Raw genomic sequence first — 20,091 nt, 5'->3', positions numbered from 1 at the left:
AAATGAATTAAGAGAAATGTTGTAACCACAAGCATAAATTCAGTAACAGGAACTGATATAAACATTCTTGCGTGCTTACTGTCTTTTATTGCGCTAAGTACACATAACGTATTTTTTGGATTCTTATTCCATTAAATGTCCTACGCTACATAATATAAATTCACGGTGTCTAAAAAAACTGGCAAACTTAAAGAACTTGTCCAAAAGCTTAGGTGCCCGCCAGCACCAGTTGTGTTCACCAAACGTAGAAAAATATATAGAAGCACTTACGAGCTGAACGTGTCGCGTGGACGCATCGTTGTGTATGAGTGTGGTGCCGAGAGTCGTCGGGGTCTAGCTATTCAAAATGACGCTTCGTGGGGAGTGATGCAAACATGTCGCTATTACTTGCATACGAAGTTTCAAGGCTCTGTTTGGCGTTGCATAAATCAAATGCCAGGCTTTGAGGTGGCTGTTGCCAAACTTCTGCCAAATTTAGCGAAACAATTTGCCCCTGTAGTTGTGGCTTCGCCGTGAGGGTTTAGTGCCATCCGCGGTGCATTTCAACTGCGTGAGCTACGTTGGCCGTTTTAATTAACAAAATGAATGTTAAACGAGCGTTCCAGAAGACGGGGCGCGTTCTCTTGCTGAGTGCGCTGCTGTGCAATTAATAGATCGTGTCGCAGAGTCGGGGAATCAACGACGCATCGCCCACCGTGCATTTCGCGAGTGCGATGAACTTGTTCGCGAGTGTGTGTGCGACGTAATTAACGCAATGAACCACGCGTTACAGGAGTCGGGGCGCGTTCTCTTTCTGTGTGCGCAGCTGTGCAATTAAGAGATCGCGTCTCAGTATTACGGACGACGGGGAAAACTGAGTTGAGTCGCAGCAGGCGGAGCGCTGCACCCCCCTTCCCCCCCCCCTTTTTTTTACAGCTGATCGTGCCGCGTCGACTGCGTGCCACGATGGGGACGCGACGCTTCACGTAGCTGTGTCAGCACAAGACATATTGTTCAGACTCGTGCACATGTGATGAATAAACGCCCCAAGGCTGGCTAATCGGGGTACGTTGGATATGCTACAGCGATCTACGCCTGGAAGGCTGCTTTATCGACGCAGTTGGAGCGAATTAAGCGTGACCCGCGCGTACCTGTAGATAGGACCCCGCATAAGCATTCATTATTTGGAATTTTGGTCGTTTGTGCTTATTGTGAGTGGGGCCCTGCAAGCGACGGTGGCTCGTCGGCGGGTCCTATTTTTAGGTTCTCGCGAGTCGCGCTTAATTCGCTCCAATTAAGTGCGTTGATAAAGCAGCCTTCCAGGCATATCTGACGTACCCAGATTAGCCAGCCTTGGGACGTTTATTCATCCCATGTGCACGAGTCCGAACGATATGTCTTGTGCTGACACAGCTAAGGGAAGCGTAGTACCCGTCGTGGCACGTGGTCGACGCGGCACGATCAGCTGTGAAAAAAAAAAGAAGCGGGGGGGGGGGGGGCAGCGCACCATCTGCTGTGACTCTATTCAGTTTTCACCGTCATCCCTAATACTGAGACACGATATCCTAATAATTGCACAACAGCGCACACAGCAAGACAAAGCGCCCTAATGTCCGCAAGGCGCGGTTCAATCCGTTAATTAAAACGGCCTCTTAACTGCACAGCAGCACACAACAAGAGAACGCATCCCAACGTCTGCAACGCGCGGTTCATTCCGTAATTAAAACGGCCAGCGTTGCTCATGCACTTGCAAAATGCACCGCGGACGACACGAAATTCTCACGAAAAAAATTGCCCGCGGCTTCCCTCGGGGGAACACTGAGGAGGATGCGGAGCTCGACCGGCAATCAACGACTGCTTGCACGTAGCACACACGACGTAGTCGGCATAGTCGGTGCCCTTTCCAAACGTATCGCAAAGAACCGACAACGCTTTGGAGTTGTTCTGAATGTTGCCGATCCGAGTTAAGTTGTTATCGAACCAAAGACGATCACACACCTTGCAGGTGTGGCCGAAGCTTCGGTCGAGGAAGTCGCGCTTGAAGCGAACGTTGGGCGTGGCATACTGCTTGGCGCGCCACGCCGCTACCTCGGCGCGCTTGCGCTCGCGGGCAGCATCGGGATCGGCCTCTCGTCGCCGACGCTTGCACTCGGCTTCCCGTTTTCGAAAGTCCGGGTGCTCTTGTCGACGCTTACGTTTCAAAGCGGCCGAATCCGGTGCTGCTGCTCGACGCTGACGTCTCTCAGCGGCTTCACGTTCTCTAAGTTGAGCATCTTCCGCTCGACGCCGACGTTTACGTTCGGCGTCGCGAGCTCTTCTCCGCGCTGCCTTGTCTTCGGACGACGACTTGGTTGCGGTTCCGCCAACACTTTGGCCGGCGCTGGTCGAAGGGACGTCGATCATTGCGACCTCGGACGTCGACGCGCCGTACAAGCCAACCGACGAGCGGCAACTGAGCGAGCGAGCACCGACCTTGAGTATATATACAGCGCGACGGCGCATGCGCTGTCAGCTGTCGAATGTTCGAGAAGGGGGAGAAGCGCAACGGCGCATGCGCGCGCGTCAGCTGCCGATGTTCTCGAAGCGCGACGGCGCATGCGCGCGCGTCAGCTGCCGATGTTCTCGAAGCGTGACGGCGCATGCGCGCTACATTATACAGCTAGCGAATGTTCGTGAAGAGGAGAAGCGCACGCGGTGTGTAGAGGATGAAGGGTGCACAGATGATGGAGGAGTGAAGCGCGCGCGGTGTGTAGAGGAGGAAGGGATGCACAGATGGTGGAAGAAGGAGGAGGAAGCTTGCGGACGGCGCCGCACTACAAGCCTCGAGTATTAGATGCTCCGCATCTAAAAGCCACAACTATCAGAGCAAACTTTTCTGCTGAATTTGGCGGCAGTCTGGCAACACTGACCCTTCATGTCTGGCAACAGTTCATGCAACGCCAAACAGAGCCTTGCCCACACGAAATCGTCTGTCTCCGAACCTCGCGTAAACACAACTCTCCGTCGGGTTCGATCGGCGATCGCAGCCAGTGACGAGAGCAGGAAGGTTGCGCCGGCGTGCGGCCTTTCGATAAAAATATGCGCGGATGCTCATGAACTCTAGTGGTAATTGCAATAACGCCCAAACAAGCTTCTTCTACGCGGCTACCGACTAGGCCTTGCCACTCGCTTTGTCGCTTCAGCTAGAGTGTAGTAGAACAAGGGGAGTGCCCGGACCGAGCTTCGAAAAGTGAAGCCCAAAGAGAGTCGATCCGCTTGTGGCGCTGCGAACGGTAGCGTGTGGAAAGGGGGGTGGTATTGGGGCATTCATTCATAAAAGTACAGACTGGCAAAGGGTCAAGCAGGAGTGCAAGGAACATTTATGGCTAAAAGGGAAAGTGGCAGGTCAAATGACACTCCTTGGTTTCGTGTACTTGTGGACGGGAGCAAACGCCAGAGAGAAAAACCAGGCAATGGAAGAGTGTATATCAAAGGACATTCAGAAGTTAGGAAGAGAGTGCAAGATGATTATACTAGGAGACATGAATGCACGCATAGAAGATATAGATGGGTATACCGACCCGACAGGCAAAATGATCATGGATATGTGTGAAAGGCTTGATTTGATCATTTGCAACAATGCCGAGAAGTGTGAAGGGCAAATAACATGGGGGTAGGAAGGCTGCAGTCGACGATAGATTATGCACTGATGTCACATAGGATGTATGATAAGCTCAGGGGAATGCACATAGATGAAGGTGGCTCCAGGTACTGATTACAAACATATCAAGCTAAGTTTTGAAAAAGCAGGGAAAGTGGGAAGGAGACAAGATGAGCAACTACAGGAAACTTTTTATCCAGAAAGGTAAATGAAGTAGCTACTAAACAAATTGAGAAAGTAATCACGGAGGATAATAAAACAGTGTGGACATACACGAATCTAATTAGACTGTTTGAGCTGGAGCTTGCTAAGACGCGTGACAAGTCACCCCGGAAAAGAAGACACAAACCCAAAAGTTGGTGAGATGAGGAAATTAAGAGAGCCATTGCAAAACGTCAGGAAGCCTCTAGGGAACACAGACATGCTAAGCAGCGGGGTGAACCGACAGATGATGTTGAAAATGGGAAACCTTTCTAAGCTGTAGAAGGGATGCATCCCTTCTTATAGAAAAGATTAGAAGAAAGGGAGCTCAGTGGCTGGCAGAAGTACATAAAACAGATAGAAAGGCAGCTGCGAAATGTTGTAGCCATCTAAACTCCCTAAGAAATGAGACGAGCCTAGAGCAGAGGTTTATAACTGCAGCCCAAGGTGTCAGGCTAGAAGGGGACGAAGCTATTGAATATATAAGAACAGGGGTGACAGAAAAATTTCAACAAAGAAGTGCTTTATGCACCGCAATAGACAAGGATGAATCAAGTGGTGCAATGGCTCCATTTTCACAACGAGAGTGGGAAAGGGCTGAGAAAAGGGTTCCTAGTGGTACATCAACAGGACCAGATGGCATTCCAATTATGCTGATAAAGACATTAGGTCCGAAGTCTAAGCAGCCTTTGATAGAGGCAGTGAGCTAACTAATAATCGATGGTGAAGTTCCCGATGGATGGAAACTTAGCAGGATGAGCATGATCAATATTGGAAAGGGGGACAAAGCTGACATAAACAACTACCGTCCTATAACAGTGACATCAGTGGTCTACAGGCTGGCGATGCAGATTATAAAGGAAAGACTGCAGGCATAAATAGAGGATGAGGGGGTGCTGGGGGAACTGCAGAATGGGTTTCGGAAACACAGGAGGTTGGAAGACAATCTGTTCTCACTGACGCAGTGCATCGAAATAGCAGAAAAGGAACACAGGCCCCTGTGGTTAGCATTTTTGGATATCAAGGGAGCGTACGATAGCATGGTTCAAGAGGAATTGTGGGGAATACTGGACACAGTAGGCGTGGAACATGGAGTCACTAATCTTTTAAAGGATATCTATAAAGGTAACAAGGTAGTTATAAAGAGGGAAAAACAGGTATCCAAGCCTGCAGAGGTAAAACGGGGGCTTAGGCAGGGGTGTCCCCTGTCACCCTTATTATTCATGATGTACCTACAAGAATTAGAGGCCAAATTAGAGGGAAGTGGACTGGGCTTCAACCTCTGTTTAGTCAAACAAGGAAAGCATTGATCAGGCACTACCAGCATTAATGTACGCAGATGATACAGTGCTAATGGCCGACAACAAGGAAGATTTGCAGAGATTGATGGACATCTGCGGTAATGAGGGAGATAGGTTAGATTTTAGATTCAGTAAGGAAAAATCAGCAGTCATGATTTTCAATGATAACGAAGGTAGTGAGCTTAGAATACAGGAGGTCACGCTAGAGATAACAGATAAATACAAATATATGGGCGTATGGATAAGCAATGGGACCGAGTACCTAAGGGAACACGAAATATATGTGACGACTAAAGGTAACAGGAATGTAGAAGTGATGAAAAGTAGGGCACTGTGGAATTACAATAGGTATGATGTTGTGAGAGGGATGTGGAAAGGGGTCATGGTTCCTGAGCTGACGTTCGGCAATGCGGTCTTGTGCATGAGATCAGAAGTTCAAGCAAGATTAGAAATTAAGCAACGTGGAATAGGTAGGCTTGATTTAGGTGCTCACGGGAATACACCAAATCAGGGTGTTCAAGGTGATATGGGATAGACATCATTTGAGGGCAGGGAAGCTAGCAGCAAGATCAAATTTGAGAAGTGATTGAGAAAAATGGGGGAGGGGCGTTGGGCTAGGAAGGTTTTCAGTTACTTGTACATCAAGAATGTCAATACAAAATGGAGGAAGCGAACCAAGAAATTGACTGGTAAATACTTAGAAAACAGCAGGTGGCCAAACCAAAAAGACCTATCAGTTAAGAAGAAAGTGAAGTAAACGGAGACTGACATGTGGAGAATTGGCATGATTAAGAAGCCCGCACTAGAGATCTATCAAACTTTTAAGCAGCAAATTGCCAAGGAAAGGATCTATAATAATACTCGTGGTAGTTCTCTACTGTTTGAGGCCAGGACGGGAGTGCTGCGGACCAAGATCGGGCCAAATACGAAGGGGTAGAAACAGTATGCAGTGCGTGGGGACAGGAAGAGGAAACTGCCGAACACTTGATAATGTTCTGTAAAGGGCTTCACCCTATAGTTCAGGATGATGGCGCAGAGTTTTTCAAAGCACTGGGGTTTAAGGACAGAGAGGGCAAAGTAGACTTTAAGCGGGAGACTTAACTAGAAGGAGGTTATCTGATTGGTAGCTGAAGTCAAGGCATGAGTGAAAATTAAACCCTTAACTGCAAAATACGAATCCTCAACCTCACTATTGAAAGAAAAAAAAGATAAATTTAATGATTAGTTCACTAATTATTACGGCTACGTGGCGTTAGCCGCCACCCGATCTAAAGGGTACAGCCACATCCATCCATCCATCTATGTAATACACGTTGGATGGAAAGGTAAGGAGAGGCCCTGACGTCACTCGTTGCGAAGCCGTGATGAAGCCGGAAGTTGGCCATATTGACTGGGCAAATTCGCCTTTCTTGTTTACATCCGAATGTAAAGCAGAAGGCGCGACTCCCTCTCTGTCTCAAAAAGCACGTGGCCTGCGCGCCGCGTGCGCCGGTGCTATCCGAAACCAACGGAACGGATTTCAACACGCTGTCTTGCCGCGATATGGTTGAAGAAATCTATGCGTATGGCTGTTGTATACTCTTGCACTGCCGGCGTTTACAATAAACGAGGCAAGTTGCACGTTAAGCTTTTTTTTATTTGATGTGTTCTTTGTGAAAATAAAGATGATATTTCGGACATCGCCGCGCGACGAACCAGGCACCGAAATTGGTACAGCTTCTTTCAAATCACTTTTCCCCCTTTTGCGCTTCTCTTTAGGCTTCATGAAATTTTCAGTCAGGCTGTGGGCTAGACACAACGATAAAAAAAAAAATGTCTTCCCTGCAATAAACCCAGAGGTCCGTAATTATGCCAGTAAAGTCGGTGTCGGTGGAGCTTCTGTGCATGGCACCGTTGAGCTTGTGCCGGCCTCTTTGTTTTCGCCCCTCTTTTGTCCGACGCGCACTGGTTCCTACGGATATCCCAAAGGCCATGATTTCATAGGACGAAAGCAGCGAAGACCACCCGAAAGTGCGCGGGAACACGTCTCCAGTGTGATTCACGTGCACTAGTAACTACGGAGAACGGAGACCTGGATCGCGTTAGGGCGAAAGGTGGGAAAGTTAGCCGAAGGAATGCGTGAGAGAAGGTCAACATCACTTGGTTAACATCGTTCGAATGGCTTTGTCAGCTTATGATTGCACAAGCACGCGCATCTAGTGAAGTGCACCTAGTTACCTTGTGCAGGCGCGTGTAGACATTTTAACGAGTTTTGCTACAATACAGACAATATTGCGGAGAACGAGACAATATTGCGAAGATGGAGCATCTGAAGCAAAGCAGAACAGGAACTGTAATGCGCAGAAGCATGTGGTAACTGTACAGGAACATGAAAAGCAAGATTAGATTACAGTCATAATAAGGGCCTGTGGACCGTAAATGCATCGTCCGTTGTCATAAGAAGCAACACCGCATAACTGTCACTAACCTGCAAGGCATTCCTTGAACGAATTCTTGAGCACAGTCGTTATCTTCTATGATGGCTTTTCAAGCATAATTTTGACGGACGCTGCAAATTCGGAGTACGTATACGCGCACTCGTTCCGTGGTTTCTAGTTCAGACACCTGGTTACAACCACCAGCGGAGGAAAATCGCGTAGCTGGCAATGCGGCAAAAAGAATGGATGCTGTCGAACACCTGCAGTATGCCACGGTTAGGTCCGAGGCCCATTAAAACGCGCACACCGCTGCTGGACCACCTGAACGGTGCCGCACTGCACTACATCCACAATAACAAAACGCCGTCATTGTGCCCAGTGAATATGGCCGCGCGTGACGTAATTTTCGCCACATTTTTTACGTCCTGCGCCGGCTGGGCATGCCCATAGAGTTTGCCACAATACTTACTAGAGGGAACTCTGGCGCTAGTGTCTATGGGAGTTGCAACGCACGGCGCTTCAACGAGCATGGGAATGATGGGTAGTACACACATTTGTCTAAACTCCGTACTTCTGGCCTGCTTTTGGCTCCGTGTGTGTTCGTGTGGCTTGAAGCTGTTTTCTTACGAAACAAGTATTAGCAAATGTTCAGCGGTTGCGCTTCACCATTTTATTTTTTTAGACTTACTTTCCAAATTGGCTCCCGAAGTTCAAAAGGGTTCAATGTTTCTTTCAAAACAAAACCGGAACAGAGCAATAAACGAAGGCGCAAGTGCAATTCGCCGCCCGCAACCGCCAGTACGAAGACTAGGCAAATGTGCGTACTACCCATCATTCCCATGGTCGCTGAACGATCGCAGCGTCAGAGTGCCCTCTAGTTAATTTTGAAAAACTCTATGAACATGCCCTCTCCTTACCTTTCCTTCCTCCGCGGTGTAATATATTGTCGTTTTAAAAACAACGCGCAGTTCCACCGAAGTGGAGAAAGACGAAGACGACGTTCTCATCGGACGCGTTTTTCATGTTCTCCGCTTCGAAGGATTTATCGGCCATGGGCCGAGGTGCTGCTCAGGCTTCAGCCAGCGGCAATGACTACCGTGTTGTACTTCCTCGCCTTCCCACCGGTAAGCTTGTTGTGGACTCTGTTTTTCTACATGCGGACTTAGCTGGTCGCCCCTACCGGGTTCAAGATTTTAGAGATGCTCTTCGGGACATCATTGACTTGAAGGAAATAAGCTCCATAGGTCAATTTCAAATGTCTCATGTTTGGATGGTCACAAGCAAGTCAACGCTGACGAAAACAAAGTTGGTCACAAGAGGCGAATTTTTCGTCAAAAGTCGTCGATGCCTCGTTATAGACCCGGAGCCCACGGAAGTGAAGTTGAAGCTTATGTGGCTTCCTGAGTGCTTGGAGGACGCCTATGTGTGCGAGGCACTGCAAGCTTTTGGGAAGGTCAAGACAATATCACAAGAAAGCTGGAAAGTAGCGGATATGGAACAAATGCGGACGCTAAAAGGGATGTTGTTTTGTCCCTTGCTGATGGAGTTCGCATTGCGGATATTCCTCACATTCTTGTCCGTGGAGTGCAAAGCCTCGTCCTGATACCTGGCCGCCCACCACTTTGCCTTCGGTGCAGTAAGGTTGGACACATCCGTCGAAACTGCAGGACCCCTCGCTGTGACAACTGTCGACGCTTCGGTCATTCGGCCGAAGATTGTGTTATGACATACGCCAACAAGCTGCGACAGCACACAAAAGAGCCAGATAATAACCTACAAGAGCATATTATGGATGCCACCGAAGTTTTCGACGCAACGGGAGACACTCCATCAATGTCATATGCTGCAGGCTCTACCACAAGGAATCCAGAAGAGGAAAGAAAGTCACTCGCTGTTGACACAGTTGAAACTTCTGCGTGCAAAGAGCCAATATCAATCATGCAAGCAGCCTACCCAAAATGACTCCGCACAACCCCTAGCACAAGTAGGAGTTCCTATGAAGAGTGCTGTTGCGCTGACCCATAAAGATGCCGAAGAACCACCAGTACAAGATAGAGACTCTGGACTGGATGCCGCAGAAAGTTCATCACCTGCTTGCGCTGCAGCTCCGCAGCAGCTTTTCAATCATGGTGCAGTGTCGGAAGTTGATATGCAGATCTCTACGGATGCAGCAATACTGAAACGTCGAACATCGTCCAGCACGGATTCAAGCAAAGGGAGTGACCCAGCGTCAGTGACTAGGGAGTCACGCCGTCGCCGAAAGTCCATGCCAAAGGGGAAGTGTCGCCGATCCCGATCTATGAGGCCTGGTGGGGGTTCACGGGAAGCCTCAGCGCCAACTCTTGGGACTGATCAAGTGGGGCGATAAGCGAATTGGAAGGTAGTCACCATGGCGCAGTCTGAGCGACTCATATTTGCCACCTTGAACGTACGCGGCCTTAGGTCTTCGCAGAAACAAGCACAGCTCCGTAGACTTCTCAATCGGAAGCGTCTCGACTTTGTCGCCATCCAAGAGACAAACATCGAGAGCGAGGAAGAGACCGAGAAGGCCCTGCGGCCTTTTCTGTCTCAGTTTAATGTGTGTGTCTCACATGCTAAAGGTTTATCTGCGGGCTGTTGGTTGTTTCTGAGAAAAAACCTACACTGTTCAGCATTCTGCACTAGTGTTGATGAAGAGGGCAGGTATATATGCTGTGATTTTTTGTTGCAAGGAGTGCCAGGGAGAATTATCAATTTATATGCGTTTCATGATGTTCCGAAACGACTTGAGTTATTTGAAAAAAGTGCGTAATTTAGATGACGTCGACAGATGCACGGTACTTATGGGAGATTTCAACTGCGTATGTGAAGCTATTGACCGTTATAATTCGTCTGGAAAGAGAGACAGGAGTGGTGAGCTTTTATACGGTATTGTAGATAATGCAGGACTAATTGACATCGGGGTCTCGAATCGGGCAACAGCATATACAAGAGTACAAGGCATATATATATATATATATATATATATATATATATATATATATATATATATATATATATATATATATATATGACGCTACAATGAATGGGTAACGTGGCCTGGCTCATATCCTATGTTTATTCTGCTCTGCACTTCTTCCTTCTCGACCTCTACTAACCATTACTTGATACGTCACACAATTCCCCCTACCCCTGAAAGAAGGCATGGATTACAAACAAGAAAAAGTTAACAAGTGGAGGTTAAAAAGTTACAAATGTCAAAAGTCACAATTGGTTTTATGCTCTAGGGGAGTTCCGCAAACTTTTAAAGACTTCAGGGGAAAGTGCAGCAGTCCGGTTAACGCAGGAGTTCTGGTGCGCGATGCTGGTGGTTGCGTCCTGGATAACACAAAAATGCTTTGGACGTGGAAACAGATGGAAATACAGCCGGTATTCCTGCAAATAACGAAAGAGGTTGCAACGCTTTGCAGGATTGAATATTTCGTTGGCGTCGCATTTTTTGTCGTATGTCATACAAACGCCGTGCATGCAATTTGCGCGCCCGTTGATCATGGCTGATTAGGCGCTGCTTGTGTTTCTGCAGAGCACAAGCGGTTGTTTTGTGGCTCTTGGGGAGTTTACTATGGTGATGACGCAGATGTTCAGACCAAAGGCGCAATCTTGAACGCTGGTGCGGAAAAGTTCCTTGGCTTTTCTTTCTGCGAAGATAGCTCAGATGCGGAATCAGTCTTTTCTTTAGTGTATGTTGATCACGACATTCTTCAGGCCGCAAGTATCCTCACGATGTAGTTTTAATTGTTCGTTGCCGATGTTGGTGTGGGCGTTTTAGCTGTTGGGGTTCCTCTTGTTGCTTTTGTTGGCATTGCTGATGTTGCACTGTCTGACGAGGTGGACTTCCTTTGGAACCATGAGCCCGCTTTTCTTTGTAGGTTGACGTGACCAGCAAATAGTTGATACTTGTTAGGGTGTCGCGATTTGAGTCAGGCAATGAAGATAGTGCGCCAGAATTGGCAGAAAAATCTGCTGAGGCTGTTGCAATGCCATTCTTGATGGGCGTTCCTGGCATAGGGCAGAGCTTCGGAGTTGATCCTTCCGAGCCTCCTGTGTTGGTTGGGCTCTCGGGTTGCTGTGAACTCGACGGTGACGCTGCGAGAGGCTTGGTTTGGTCAGATTTTACTTGGGGCTGTTTCTCTGTGTCCACAGCTTTGGAGGTAAGCTGTTCTGACACATGAATGTGGATGGTTGGCCCTAGACTTGGCTGAGTATATTCGGAGTTCCGAAGCTCTATCCCGACCGTAGTGGGCGTGTGAGACGCGAGGTGGGCGTTGTGAGCGACGAAAGAGCGAAGTGATGTAAAACCAGGATTTTCACTCTTCGAGTAGTCATGACGTTGTTCGGTATATTCTTCATGCGTCAGCTGGTCTACCATGAGCAAGGCGTCCTTATAAGGCAAGTGGTGAGCGTTAGGAGCGCTTGAAGAACCGCGTGATGAAAACCCAGGTGGCGGACCACGTATGCCAGACGAAGAGTGAACGGCATCAGGTGGTTGGGCAACGTCTGCGGTCATATGCTGAAGCGATGACTTCGCAAATGCCGACTTTCGTGCAGAAGGGAAGCGCGCTCGATGGCTGTGTTTTTCCCAAAATACGCGTTGTCGTCTGCCACTGAACTCGTGTGCCACTTCGTCTTTTGTCAGAGGTCGAATCTTGTTGTGTGTTCGAATGGTTGAAGACTGCCTGTAAAATTGACGACTGAGTGCAGTTGTCTGTGGATGGTGGGTTACAAGCAAGTCTTCGTCGTAGTCGTCATCGTATTTTTTAAACCAAACGATCATTTCTTGTTTTATCTTTTGCCAAGACTCATCGTTGTCGAATATGTGGGTGAGGTAAAATTTAAATGCCTCACCGGTGACGTAGTCACTGAATTTCGTAACCATTTCTCGTTCCGACCAAGATGCAGCGGTAGCGTGGAACGCGAACAGGTCGAACCAGTCCTGTACAGGTCCATCGTCCGCTGCTCCGGTGTACTTGAGGATGAGAAGGTCGGTTGATGATTCTGTCATGGTGCTGGTCTCTGTGTGCGGCTAGGAGATGATTCCGTAGTCGATATATAGTCAGGGCGTCTTGTGTAGAACTGCGTCGATGATGAGATACTGATGAAGTGGCTGGGAGGTCTTCATCCTGTCGACTTGTGTAATGCTACGATGAATGGGTGACGTGGCCTGGCTCATACCCCATGTTTATTCTGCTCTGCACTTCTTCCTTCTCGACCTCTACTAACCATCACTTAATACGTCATATATATATATAATTTGTATATATATACAAATTGGTCTTACATTTTGGTTGATAATTTCATGTTCACAGCTTCGTTCTTGTATGTATATGACATTCATAATGCTGTGCAAAAAGTTTTTTCTAATGCGCTTATTGCCCCCTTATTTTTTGTGCTTTATTTTTGTTTGCTTAAGACGAACTGTTCACACTTCCTGTAAGCGCTTTCATGATTTTCCCAGTGTATTATACCACAATCTGTGCCAATTTAACTTACACGTATTGTACACTTCCTAACTGCTGCGTGCCATGAACTGCATCCTTCTTGTTTTTTGGTAACGATGTATGATGTCAATTTATACTTACTTATTTTTTGTTTATTTGTTACTCATGTCTCGAGCTTACGTTTTGGCTCCTTTCGCCCTTTTACTTGTTGTACATGTCTTTGTTAGCCCCCCTTACTCAATGCCCTAACCAAGGGCCTGTAAGGTACCTGTAAATAAATATATATATGAAAGTAGATGCGCTTTCGCATAACAACTGCTTATTCTGCTGACGTTTCGACGGGAGCCCCGTCTTTTCAAGGCAAAAGACAAAAGATCGAAAAGACAGGGCTCCCGTCGAAACTTCGGCTGAATAAACAGTTGATATGTGAAAGCGCATCTACTTTCATACTTATAACCTTGCGGCAACCAAAGATATTCTTCTGCATATATATATATATATATATATATATATATATATATATATATATATATATATATATATATATATATATATATATATATATATATATATATATATATTGTTACGGATGTGATGGGTTTATTTTCAATGAAAAATGTCAGCGCTCTACCGTCGCTGCCGAATCACCATCGCTCGAGCGCGTCCGATCTCTTCTTCTTCCTCGCTCTTTCAGTCCGCGTTACATTTCCCTCCGGGCCAGACGAAGCTCACCGAGCGAGTAGAAGCGATCGGTTGTTGTAGGGCTTCAATCGGGCAATGTGCACAATTTGCGTCTTGCGCGAACGCCGGTTCTGAGCTGTCACTCTCGCGACAGCGTAAGTGATGTCACTTAAGCACCGAGTAATCACAAACGGTCCTGAGTACTTAGAAAAAAACTTCTGGCAAAGTCCCTTTTTTCGAACAGGCGTCCACAGCCAGACCAAATCACCTGTAGCGAAAGTCACGGGCGGGTGTTTTGCGTCGTAACGGTTTTTCGCGCGAGCGTGGGCGGAAAGAGTTCGGAGCCGAGCAAGTCGACGAGCTTCTTCGGCGCGACACAAAGTCTGTGCGACACTGGCATTTTCGTTCGTCGAAAATGGAAGTATGGTGTCAAGGAAACTTTGCGGATGACGAGCATAGAGAAGAAAGGCGTATAACCTGTGACTTCGTGTTTCGCAGTATTAAAGGCGTATGTAAGAAAAGGTAATACGGCATCCCAGTTCTTGTGATCCGCTGCGACGTACATTGAAAGCATGTTGATGATGGTACGATTGGTGCGCTCAGTGAGGCCGTTGGTCTGAGGGTGGTATGGCGTGGAATGGCGATACTGACACCCACAAAGCCGTAGCAACTCTTCGACAACGTCAGCGGTAAACTGACGGCCGCGATCACTTATCACCACACGAGGAGCCCCGTGACGAAGTATGATCGAGTGTAGAAGAAACCATGACACATCAGATGATGTGGCTGAAGCAACCGCCATCGTTTCAGTATACCGCGTCAGGTAATCTACGCACACAATAATCCAGCGGCGGCCGGTGGTAGACTTGGGGAAAGGGCCCAGTAAATCTATGCCGACTTTTTCGAATGGTGATGTCGGTGGCTTAACCGGCTGCAGTGGGCCGGCCGATGGTGTGGTAGGTTGTTTGTGGCGTTGGCAGACATCACAACTTGCGACGTAGTGCTTGGTGGTCTTCCAGAGTCGAGGCCAGTAAAAACGTTGTCGGATACGGTGAAGCGTTCGGGCAAATCCAAGGTGCCCAGACGTGATGTCATCGTGCATGGCTTGGAATACCGCAAGACGCAGGCATTCTGGCACGACGAGTAGTAGTGTGGAACCATGGCTGGAGTAATTCTTGCGATATAGTAGGGCGTCATGAATCACGAATGGCGTGGCGCGTTTAGAGCTACGAGCCACATCAATCATTGGTTTCAGCGAAGGGTCACGCTGTTGTTCGTGACGAAAGACATCCAAGTTTGGGAAGTTGGATGAGATTGCGGCCAGGTAGTTGTCAAAATCATCATCATCAGCATCCACAGTTGGAGATGGAAGACGAGATAAGCAGTCGGCATCTGCGTGACATCGACCGCTCTTGTAGGTCACAGAATAATTATATTCTTGAAGCCGTAAGGCCCAGCGAGCCAACCGACCAGCTGGGTCACGTAGTCCGACAAGCCAACAAAGCGAATGATGATCTGTGATGATCTTGAACTGCCGGCCGTACAAATAAGGTCTGAACTTTTGGACGGCGAAAACAACTGCAAGACATTCCAGTTCGGTGACCGTATAATTCCTCTCCGCCTTAGTCAAAGTACGACTTGCATACGCCACGACGTACTGCCGGCTATCGTGATATTGAACTAGCACGGCACCAACTCCGATACCACTAGCATCTGTATGCAGTTCCGTGAGTGCCTCCGGGTCGAAATGGCGCAAGAGGGGCCCGGAAGTAAGCAAATACTTCAGCTGCTCGAAAGCAGCCTCACACTCAATGGTCCATCGAAATGGAGTGTTTTTGCGGAGCAACTCTGTCAGGGGATGAGCAAGCTGGGCGAAGTCTTTGATAAACCGACGAAAATAAGAACACAGGCCCACGAAGCTACGGAGATCCTTCAAAGGCGTCGGTTGCTTGAAGTCTCGGACAGCACTGATTTTGTGCGGGTCTGGTCGTATACCGTCCTTGTCAACTAGATATCCAAGCACAAGGGCTTGACGCTCACCAAAATGACACTTCTTTGCGTTTAAAACGAGACCAGCTTGTTTGACGCAGTCTAGAACAACGCTAAGCCGATGGTTGTGTTCGTGGAATGTCTTGCCAAAAATAATTACATCATCGAGATAACACATACATATCTCCCATTTGAGACCGCGAAGGATTGAGTCCATGAATCGCTCGAAGGTAGCTGGGGCATTGCATAAGCCAAACGGCATAACGTTGAATTCAAATAATCCATCAGGCGTGACAAAAGCAGTCTTCTCTTTGTCAGACGGATGCATTGGTATTTGCCAGTATCCAGACCTTAGGTCGACAGACGAAAAGTATGCGGCCGAGTGCAGACAATCAACAGCATCGTCGATGCGTGGTAGCGGATACACGTCTTTCTTTGTGACGGCGTTGAGACGGCGGTAGTCTACACAGAATCGCCAAGAGTTGTCTTTCTTTTTTACCAATATAACAGGAGCTGCCCAGGGACTGCTTGACTTTTGAATAACGCCTTTCTGCAGCATGTCGTTGACCTGATCGGCGATCACTTGCCTCTCTGACGGGGATACGCGATAGGGTTTCTGGCGTATCGGTGTAGCATCTCCCGTGTTGATGCGGTGGTGCATACGGGATTCGGGCAACATGGAACAACGCTTGTTTTGAGCGAAATCAAAGACTCCCGCGTAGCGTGTAAGTACCTCCTCAAGGACATTCTGCTCGGAAGAAGGCAACGACTTGTTGATCATACGTTTAATCTCGGCTGAGTAGTTGGGCGCAGTCTGACTGATAGCTGGAGACTCTGAGACCATTCTCACGTCAATTGTGGCCTGCTCCTCGAACGTACCCAGTTTGAATCCGGCTGGTAGAACAACAGGCTCTGAGGCTGCGTTGAGTGCCCACAAGCAAGCATGTCCGTCGATGGCTGTAAGGACAGACCGTGGGACCAGCACATTCTTCTTAATGGCGTTTGCATGATCAGGCTCCACAAGTCCAGTGCAGGGTCCTGAGCGGACATGAGAAGAGCATACGGGTACAAACACTGCTGTCCGACCAGGGATCGTCACATCTTCAGGCAACGAAAGAGCATCGATGGGCAGAGTCGGAAAATCGTCAACTATTGCAGCGGGCAACGTATTTTGTAGAAGAATCTCTCCAGTTCCACAGTGAAGCGTAGCGCCGCATTCATGAAGGAGGTCTATCCCTAAAATGATGTCATGAGTTGCGCGAGCCAGTACGGTGAATTCAACTCGGAAATTTTGTCCACCAATCGTGAGTACAACTGAACAAATACCAACAGGGCATAACGTTTCGCCTCCAACTCCACGAAAAGTTTCTTTACGATTCCACGCGAACATAACTTTGTGACCCAAGAAACGATGTTTGAAACGAAGGCTCATAACCGAAACAGCAGCACCAATGTCTACAAGAGCAAGAGTATCTACACCGTCTATACACACACGCACTTTGTTCATCAACATCACAGCAGAAGGAGGAATTGGCGAAACTGACCGTCCCGCGACCGCACCTCCATCGGTCGCACCAGTTAGTTTCCCAGCTGATGCGGGGAAGGTGACCGACGACGCGGACACGGCGACCGGCGGGACCGTGTCGGAGGTGGGGTCAGGCTTCTCTCGGAGGCAGGGGACTCGCTGCGAAATTCGTTAGGCCATTGCTGTCGGGGACGGTGGTCGGCCGAGTGAGAGGTCCAGGTTTCGTGCATACGAGGCGGGTGCGTCGAAAAACGTGGCGGCACAGGCGTTTCGTACATACGAGCCGGATACGTCGAAAAACGTGGCGGTGCAGGCGGCCGTCTGGGACAGAAGCGTGAAATATGCCCTGGGAGACCACATGTGTAGCAAACGGGGACTTGTCGACTTACGTTAGCCGGAGCAGAGGTGGCAGAAGTACGCGGAGACGGGTCGTGCTCCGCAGGAACATTTTGTGATGAAGCATAGTAATCTTCTGGTAGAGGCCTGGTTGACGACGGTCGGGGGTCCGCAGCGGCACGTCGAGATGATGACATCCGGTGGTGGCCACGACCCGTCGGGGAAAACGGAAGCCGCGCGGTAAAATCTGCAGTTTCTGTGCGTGGTCGGTTTTCGACGTGACGCTTTCGCATCCAGTAGGGAGGTGGTTCGGGGCACGCGGCGAACGAGCATTGGTGGTGAACGTCACCTGCTTGAAGTCGTACGAGCTCTTCTCGAACTACCCGACGTACGAGGTAGGAAATGTCTTCGCAGGTGGCGACGTCCATACTTGCGACAGTGGGAACATTGTCCAAGCGCCCGAACTTGGGTAAAATTCTTCGGGTCTTCAACGCCTCGAATGCGCGACACTGCTGCCTGAAAATCGAAGGAGTGTTCAAGTTTTCTTTTGTTATCAAAAAATTGTACACGTCCTCGGCGATGCCTTTCAACAAATGACCGACTTTGTCTTCGTCAGACATATTTGCGTTGACAATTCCGCAAAGCTTCAACACTTCTTCAATGTAGGTTGTGCACGTCTCGCCGGGCAACTGAGCCCTACGTGACAGCGTTTGCTCAGCTTTCTTTTTCATGGAACTCGTGTCCCCAAAGCAGGCCTTCAGTTCCTTAACAAATATATCCCAAGTGGGGAGGACATGTTCATGGTTCTCAAACCAAAGCAGGGCTGTCCCGGCAAGGAAGAATACTACGTTCACGAGCTTCGCTGGTGCGCCCCATTCGTAGTAGCGGCTCACTCTCTCGAAGTGTTTTAGCCAAGCGTCCACGTCTTCGTCAGTTTTACCTGAGAAAATTCGTGGCTCAGGTGCCCAGTAGTCTGGTTGTCGAGGTCGACAGCCACCTTGTGCCGTGTCGGTGGCACTGGTTGATGCAGCAGCGTAGTACGTCAATGGGATTGCTGTGTCGTCGTTCATGGTGATGTTGTCCGGAGGTAGGCCAGCTAAACGTCTGCTTCTTCGAAGAACTTCTGCTGCGGGGTCCAGGATGACAAGTTACCCAGCACCGCTCCACCAAAGCTGTTACGGATGTGATGGGTTTATTTTCAATGAAAAATGTCAGCGCTCTACCGTCACTGCCGAATCACCATCGCTCGAGCGCGTCCGATCTCTTCTTCTTCCTCGCTCTTTCAGTCCGCGTTACAATATATATATTTATTTATTTATATATATATATATATATATATACTTCGAGAATCGTGCAGTATAGGAAACAAAACATTATTTATTTAATCCTAACACTTATCCTAACATTACTTAATCCTAGCACTATTCCCGAAGTTTATAACATTTATTACGGTAGCCGGAAGAATATATATATATATATATATATATATATATATATATATATATATATATATATATATATATATATATATATATATATATATATATATATATATATACTTGATTTAGCGAAGTTCCGGAGTTAGCAAACGAATTTGTCCGCCAAACCCAATTTAACAGAGGATATTTTTTTATTTTGTAGATACAGTTTGTTCTTTGATCATGCTATCGCACTATAATGTATACATACCCACTCTTTTTTTAATGGAGAGGAGGATACCGTCCCTTCTGGGCTGTTGTATGGGAGCACTAAATCCGATGTCTCACCAGTCTTTTTTTTTCCTTTGGGGGTAGCGAGGGCGGGTAACAACAGCTTACAGAGAGGACTATGGCAGTGCCCAGGCAGCCTTCAGTGAGAAAGTCTGTACTTCTTACCACGTTAGCTTTCGTTTGATGAAGCCGCACGCCACCTACTGGCTTGCGGTAGCCGAGCTTTTACGTACCGGTAGCCGAGCTTTTACGTACCGTGTGAAGCGTGCGGCTATGGTCGGTTTCATGATTTCATGACAATAACCGTCTGCTTCCAACCTTGTGCATTGGCCTCAGTGGCAGATCCAGAGCGGGGGTGAAGGTGAGTGGGGGGGGGGGAGATCGCCTTTCAAAAAAAATATCTGTTGGCGCTCCTCCCTCTCAATATAGGGCTCGGAGTTAACCTCATATCATCAATCAGGACAAGTGAGTGAAACCACTGTGAGCACATATTGACATAATTTGGGCAATGAAGAGGTTTTTCTGCTGGCAAAAACAAAAAATTCACGACTACTACCACCTCTCCAAAGTTACTTCAGGCGACCCCCCCCCCCCCCCGTAAAATGAGTGGCTGGATCTGTCCCTGCTCACACAATAACTTCATTCGTTTACCGCGTCTTTGCATATCGAGAATTAACCCGTCAATGCCACCTCGGCCGGACACGGTTCCATTTATGTCTGGGTGGCATTAGAGGAGGCTTCATGTCAGAGCCCCTTAGCAAATTTTCACATACGCTCGGTTAGATCGTTGGCATTAACGATGACCTGATAGTATTTATTTGTCGCCTAGCTCATTA

The sequence above is a fragment of the Rhipicephalus microplus genome, unplaced genomic scaffold (assembly GCF_043290135.1).
Source record: "Rhipicephalus microplus isolate Deutch F79 unplaced genomic scaffold, USDA_Rmic scaffold_14, whole genome shotgun sequence".
NCBI lineage: Eukaryota > Metazoa > Arthropoda > Arachnida > Ixodida > Ixodidae > Rhipicephalus > Rhipicephalus microplus.
This window is presented reverse-complemented; position numbering follows the sequence as displayed.